General features: G+C 44.1%; 1 long non-coding RNA gene across 1 annotated transcript; it reads left to right on the forward strand.

The window, feature by feature from the left end:
- Positions 1 to 531: 531 nt before the first annotated feature.
- Positions 532 to 7,509, forward strand: LOC137217222 (uncharacterized). The gene is made up of 4 exons (XR_010940062.1): positions 532 to 654; positions 1,387 to 1,442; positions 3,626 to 3,830; positions 7,200 to 7,509. It is a non-coding gene; the product is annotated as an uncharacterized lncRNA (long non-coding RNA).
- Positions 7,510 to 7,861: the final 352 nt, after the last annotated feature.

The following is a 7,861-nucleotide window of genomic DNA, read 5'->3' on the forward strand; positions in this document are numbered from 1 at the left end:
CCCAAGTGTGTAGACCAACATTTGTGAACCACAATGAAAAGAGCCCAGGTTTGGGAATCTGGTGGATTTGAGGTTGAATTCTGACTCGCTGACCTCCTTACTCAAGTCACGTCCGTGAGCCTCAATTTTCTCCTCTACAAAATGGGAATAATAATGTTTATCTGATAGAATTCTGGGAAGGTTTTCTTAGCTACGGTATGTAAAGCATCCAACACAGGGCTTGGCAGACAGTAGGTGCTCAAAAATGGGAGTGACTACTTTTTAATGGGAGCAAGTGGGAAATGTAATTGGAGGGATTTGAATCAGGTTCCAGGAGGGCCTCAGACACCAGAACTTAATCTTGTGACACCGAGGAGCCCTGGCAGGCTTGTGAGCAGGTGAGTGATTTGATCCCAAAGAATTTGTCAGATTGTTCCCTCAGTCTGATGTGGGGAGAGAGGAAGAACCCATTGGCGCAGCAGCTCTTGGGTTAAAATCTTTGTCTGCCTCTGAGTTATTTGTAACCCGTTGTCATAGCAACAAGTTTGGCAAGCGAGCTGGTGCTGCAAGCTCCTGACAGTAGGGAGAAGACGGAAGGTTTGGAAGGAGGGGGTCGTCTGTGACCAGCGCCTCGCTTTCCTCTGATTTGTCTGAAGCTTTCAGCTGGAGAAGAGGGTGAGCATCCTCCAGGGAGAATCACTGGATGTTGGAGACTCTCTTGCCCAATCTCCTGATATTCCAGGTGTGAAAGTAGGCCCAGAGAGGTCCAGCAGCTGGCTCAAGGCCACACAGTAAGTCAGGGACGGAGACAGGCCTAGACTTTTTTAAAAAGGGCTCAGGGTCATAGAACTGAAGCATAACAAACCTGGAGAGGACCTCTGAAAACATTTCATCCACCTCTCCACCAACACACATATGCTTTTATCGTCGTTGTTGTTCATATGGAAAACCTGGGACCCAAAGTGGGTTAGAACTGACCCAGGCTCACACGGCAACTCGGGTGACGACTTGAGATCTGAACCCAGAGGCTTTGGTCTAGGTATTTCCTGAGGAAGTAGCAGTCTGGGGTTCACTGTTCAGAGAAGTCCCTCGCTCCTGACTGTCAAGATACGGCCTCCCAGGGTAAGAGTGATTTGACTGCCTTGGCCTTTGATGCTCTCAAATCCAACACACGTGTTCAGGTCACAATATCCCCTCCCCACACACCTCCTTCTTCTGTAAGTAGGTGCTTCCCACTGCCAATGGCAATGCTGTCGCACAAATGGCAGCCCAGACTCACCTCACCGTGGATCAAACACACCTGCCCCACATCTCCCCCTCCAAATCACCCACAGGGCTCGGCACCTCCTGGACATTCTTTTATGTGATTCACTCCTCACAATGATCATTCTCTGTCTCTCAATTTAGCAGGTGGGAACCTAAAGGACCAGAGGAAGATAAAGCGACTGGCTCAAGGACACACGGTGAGTCTTAACCTGAACCCTTCCTCCTCCAGAAAGGTGTTTCTGCCCCTGCTATCCCACGCTGAATTCTCAGCCCTCAGAGTTCCTCCCACCATGATCTCAATCACTCCCTGGCACATGTGCTATATATTTCCTCTGCTTTACGTGCAGCCCAAACTCCCCTTCTCTCCTCAAAGACAATCCCTCACCAAGTCCTGCTGATTCTCCTTTCTGTCTCCCAAATACTCCACCCTCTTTCCTCATCCTCTGCCACTGCCCTGCTCCAGCCTCAACACCTCTCACATGAATGACCCCAAGTCTACTCCCCGGCTCCCTGCTTCCAGACTGGCCGCCTTTAACCTACTATTCTGGGCACTAGCAGTGAGACCACATTGGTTTAGAAGTCAACACGTCACTTCCTTCTGTGACACCCCATCCCCCCACAAGGATAAAATTCTAGCTCCTTGTTGGGCAGTTAAGGCCACCCACAGTTCTGGCCCCTGCCAAGCCTCTCGAGCCTCATCTCTTGCCACCCTGGCCTCACACACTGTGCTCTGGCCACTGAACTGACTACACGTGGGTCCTTCAATGTACCAGGCTCTCCCTTCGGTGTCTGTGCAATGTCTCCCGCATGGAAGGCCCTTCACAATGACTCCCCAAACCTAATGAACTCACCTCAAGTTTCACTTCATCCAAAAGCCTTCCTTGATTCCCAAGCAGGACTGGATCCTGTTCTCTGGGCTCCCACAGCCCCCAGAGCTCCACTCTGCCCTGCCCTTTGTGGAATTGATGTCTGGGGTTCTCTCTCCTACATATGGGAAGCTCCGAGAGGGCAGCTGACTCTGTCTCCAGCAAAGCCCAGCACCTGTCTGGTCCTAGAGGAAGGGTTAGGGAATATTCATCGCATGCATTCAGGTGCGTGAATGGTTGAATGACGAACGAAATTTGGGTTCAGCTCCGTGGTTGTGCACTCCTGCCCAAAAGTTTTGGGCTTGCGTGAAGTCCCTCTTTTCTGGCAGGTTCCTCTCAGCTCCGGGGCGTGGTTGCTCCGGGAGGGAGCGTGGCTTGGTTCACCAGCTGACGCAGGGTGAGGCAAACCAGCCAAGTGAGCAGGGAGGTGAGGTGTGGTGGGAGAGACGGGGTGCAGTGCGGATAGAAGGTGAGGGCACCCACCGAGGCAGGAGCTCTTATTTCCCCTCCCCCTTATAGGTAAATAAAGTGAGGCACAGGGAGACTTAGATGACTTGCCAAAGCCACACAGCTAAGTACAGCAATGGTGAGACTCCAACTCTGATCAACTCCAAGTCACTTCCACATTGTCCCCAACATCCCCTTTAGACAACAGATTTGCGGTAGTTAATGGTGGAGTCATGCCTCGAACCGGCGTCTTAGAGAAGCAATTGTCAAGGCAGGAGAGAGAGAAGAAATCATATCCTGAACACCTACTTGTGACCTTGTGCTGTGGTGACACCAAGACGTATCGAGGCGGGGTGGCGGGGGTTTGGAGCGTGAACGTTTATTGAGCTTCTATTACTTGCTGGGTCTTGCTATACATAACCTCTTAACAGTCACAGCAGCTCCTTTATGTGGAAACTTAATATCCCGGTTCATCTCTGAAGAACTTGAGGCTCCTAGACAGGAAGTGACTTACAGAAGTTTAGACACCTAATCAGCAGCAAGGGCAGGACTTGCATAGGAATGTCAGGCTTCACAGTGAAAGGGGATGAGGAAAGTTCAGAAGCGAAGTGGATCATGGCTTCAGCAAGGGGTTGGGACAAGAGTGGCTGGGTTGAGAGAGGCCTGGCCGATAGGAGGGACCGGTGGGGGCTGTGCTTTGAAAGAAAGGGTGGAGTGTGGCCTTGGAGGGTCCGGAGCTAGAATGCCGGACCCACACTGGGCACTTTCCATTAAAAAATATATTTTTTATATGCTTCTATTAAAAAATATATATATATGTATACATTCTCTCTCACCCTCTGCTCAGAAGTCCCCAAACAACAAAATAAACGCCCCTCCCTCCAACAGTAATACATGCTCATTGATGAAAATTTGGGGAAAAAAGCCACATCCTACTGCCCAAAGAAAACCAGTGTTAGCATCTTGGTGCATTTAGGGTGTATTCTAGGCCTAAAAACCATATTAGAGATCAGGCTGTATAGTCAATTATATATTGACTTTTTTTTTTTTTTTTTTTTTTTTTGCAGTACGCGGGCCTCTCACTGTTGTGGCCTCTCCCGTTGCGGAGCACAGGCTCCGGACGCGCAGGCTCAGCGGCCATGGCTCACGGGCCCAGCCGCTCCGTGGCATGTGGGATCTTCCCGGACCGGGGCACGAACCTGTGTCCCCTGCATCGGCAGGTGGACTCTCAAGCACTGCGCCACCAGGGGAGCCCTATATTGCCATTTTTACGTAAGCATTTCCCCATTAAAAGTCTTTATAAACATCATTCAAATGGCCGCACGATATTCCATTGAGTGGGTATACTTATGGAACTCCTTTCTGCATGGGTTTTGGCATTCCTTTTATTACTTTTCTTTCCTCCTTTAGAACTGTTTGGCCAGGTTTTAGGTTTGATTTTCTCTGTGTCTTATTTTGAGAGATAGCATAAGAGAGATCGTTGTCTTGTTTTGTTTTGTTAACATCTTTATTGGAGTATAATTGCTTTACAATGGTGTGTTAATTTCTGCTTTATAACAAAGTGAATCAGCTATACCTGTACATATATCCCCATATCCCCTCCCTCTTGAGTCTCCCACCGTCTCTAGCCCACCCCTCTAGGTGGTCACAAAGGACCGAGCTGAGAGAGATCGTTGTTTGAATGCAGTTAGGAAAAGCAAGGTAGGCTTGTTGGAAACAGTATTCGAGGGGAACTTAGGATTATGTTAAACACGCACAGGATAAAACCTTCAAATGACACATGAAGGTACACGGTGAAAAATAAGTCTCTTTCTCACCCCACCCTCAGTTCCCCAGTTCTCTACTGGGGATCTCCACTGTTAGCACTTCCCTGTGTGTTCTTTGTGTGCATAGCTGTTTCTATTTTTTAACAGCTTTATTGAGATATCATTTCCACACTAGACAATTCATCCATTTAGAGTGTATAATTCAATGACTTTTAGTATATCCAGAGTTGTGTAACCATCACCACAATCAATTTTAGAATATTTTCCTTACTCCCCCCAAAAAACCTGTACCCATTTGCTGTCACCCCCAAAGCCCCCATCTCCCCTTCCCTAGGAAACCACTGTCTGTCTCTGTAGATTTTCCTATTCTGAACATTTCCTATAGATGGGATCATACAGTATGTGACCTTCGGCAACTAACGTCTTTCACATAGCATAATGTTTTCCAGGTTCATCCGTGTTGTAATATGTATCAATACTTCATTCCTTTTTTTATATATAGACTTTATTTTTTTGAACAGTTTTAGGTTTACACAAAAACTGGATGGAAAGTGCAGAGAGTTTCCATATACCCCCCTCACCCAACCCAGTCTCCCCTATTATTAACATCTTGCATTAGTGTGGTACATTTGTTACGATTGATGAACCAATGATGATACATTGTTATTTTTTCTTTTTTCCAGCTTTATTGAGATATAATTGACTGATACATTTTTATTAACTAAGGTCCGTAGTTTACATTAAGGCTCACCCTTTTTGTTGCACATTCTATGGGTTTTGACAAATATATAATGACATGTATCTACCACTACAGTGTCATACGGAGTAGTTTCCCTAAAAATCCCCTGTTCCACCCATTCACCCCTTCCTTCCTCTCCCTGAAGCCCTGGAAACCACTGATCTCTTTACTGTCTCCATCCTTTTGCCTTTTCCAGAGTGTCATATAGTTGGAACCATACTATGGGTAATCTTTTCACATTGGCTTTTTTCCCTTAGTAATATGTGTTTAAGGTTCCTCTGTGTCTATTCATGGCTTGATAGCCCACTTCTTTTGATCGCAGAATAATATTTCATTGTCTGGATGTACCACAATTTATTTATTCACTCACATACTAAAGGACATTTTGCTTGCTTCCAAGTTTTGGCAAATATGAATGAAGTTGCTATAAACATTCGTGTGCAGGTTTTTGTGTGGACATGTTTTCAACTCATTTGGGTAAATACCAAGAAGCATGATTGCTGGCTTGTACAGCAAAAGTATGTTTAGTTTTGTAAGAAACTGCCCAACTGTCTTGCAAAGTGGCTGTACTATATTGCATTCCCACCTGCAACGAATGAGAGTTCCTGTCGCTCCACCTCCTCACCAGCATTTGGTGGCGTCAGTGTTCTGGATTCTGGCCATTCTCATAGGTCTCTTGTGGTATCTTATTGTTGTTTTAATTTGCATTTCCCTAATGGCATAGATGTTGAACCTCTTCTCATGTGCTTATTTGCCATCTGTATATCTTCTTTGGTGAGGTGTCCGTTGGGATCTTGTGCCCATTTATAAATTGGATTCTTTTGGGGGGGGCGTTAAGAGTTCTTTGTATATTCAGATTACCAGCCTTTCATCAGATGTGTCGTTTGCAAATATTTTCACCTATTCTCTGGCTTTTCTTTTCATTCTTTTTAAGTGTCTTCCACTGATAACAAAGCCCAGTTTATCGAATTTTTTCTTCCATGGGTTGTGCTTTTGGTGTTGTTTTTAGTCATTGCCAAACTCAAGGTTACATAGATTTTCCCTCTATGTTCTCTTCTAGGAATTTTATAGTTTTGCATCTTACACATAGGCCTATGATCCATTTTGAGTTAATTTTTGTGAGGGGTGAAAGGTCTTTGTCTAGATTAATGTTTTTGCATGTGGATGTCCAGTTGTTTCAGCACCATTTGTTGAAAAGACTATCCTTTCTCCATTGAATTGCCTTTACTCCTTGTCAAAGACTAGTTGACTATGTTTGTGTGGATCTATTTCTGAGGTCTCTATTCTGTTCCATTTATCTATTTGTCTATTATTTCAGCAATACCACATTTGTCTCAATTACTGGAGCTTTATAGTAAGTCTCAAAGTCAGGTAGTGTCAGCCCTCAGACTTTCTTTTTCTCCTTCAATATTGTGTTGGTTATTCTGGGTCTCTTGCACTTACAGATAAACTTTAGAATTAGTTTGTCGATATCCACAAAATAAGTTGGTGGGATTTTGCTTGGTATTGCATTGGATCTATAGATCCAGTCAGGAAGAACGGACATCTTGGCAATATTGTCTTCCTATCCATGTACATGGAATATGTCTCCATTTATCTTCTTTGATTTCTTTTATCAGAGTTTTATAGTTTTCCTTATATAGATCTTGTACATATTTTGTTAAATTTATACCTAAGTGTTTAGTTTTTTGGTGCTAATATAACTGGTATTGGGTTTTTTATTTAAAATTCCAATTGGTCATTGCTGGTATATAGGAAAGCAATTGATTTTTGTATATTAACCTTGTATCTTACAAGCTTGCTGTAATTGTTTATTAGTTCCAGCCATCTTTTTGTTGATTCTTTGTGATTTTCTACACAGACAATTATGTCATCTGTGAACAAAGACAGTTTTATTTCTTCCTTCCCAATCTGTATACCTTTTAATTCCTTTTCTTGCCTATTGCATTAGCAAGGACTTCCAGTGTGAGGTTGAAAAGGAATAATGAGAGCAGACATTCTTGCCTTTTTCCTGATCTTAGTGGGAAAAAATCTAGTTTCTCACCACTAGGTATGATACTAGCTCTAGGTTTTTTGTAAATGTCTTTTAACTGTGTTTTTTAAATTAGGATTTTCTTCTCTTAAATTTTTATTTAGATAATTTCAGACTTACAGAAGAGTTCCAAGAATAGTACAAAAAACTGCTGTATACTCTTAATCCAGATTCTTCAAATGGGGACTTCCTTGGTGGCTCAGTGGTTAAGAATCTGCTTGCCCCAATGCATGGGGCAGGGGTTCGAACCCTGGTCTGGGAAGATCCCTCGTGCCACAGAGCAACTAAGCCCGTGCACAACTACTGAGCCTGCGTTCTAGAGCCCGCGAGCCACAACTGCTGAGCCCACGTGCCACAGCTACTGAAGCCCTCATGCCTAGAGCCCATGCTCCGCAACAAGAGAAGCCACTGCAATGAGAAGCCCACGCACCTCAACGAAGAGCAGCCCCCGTTTGCCACAACTACAAAAAACCCGCGCACAGCAACAAGGACCCAACACAGCCAAAAATAAATAAATTTATTTTAAAAAAAAAAACAGATCCCTCAAATCTTAACATTTTACTACACTTATCTTACTCTACTTCTCGCTCTGTCTCATATATATATATATTTTTTTTTCCTGTGAACTAATTCATAGTCAGTTGCAGTCGTGATGCCCCTTTACTCCTAAATACTTCAATGTGTTTTTCCTAAAACAAGAAATTATCTTACATGAACACAGAGCAATCATCAAAATCAGGAAATTCACACTGATACAATACTATTA

The sequence above is a fragment of the Pseudorca crassidens genome, chromosome X (assembly GCF_039906515.1).
Source record: "Pseudorca crassidens isolate mPseCra1 chromosome X, mPseCra1.hap1, whole genome shotgun sequence".
Classification (NCBI taxonomy): domain Eukaryota; kingdom Metazoa; phylum Chordata; class Mammalia; order Artiodactyla; family Delphinidae; genus Pseudorca; species Pseudorca crassidens.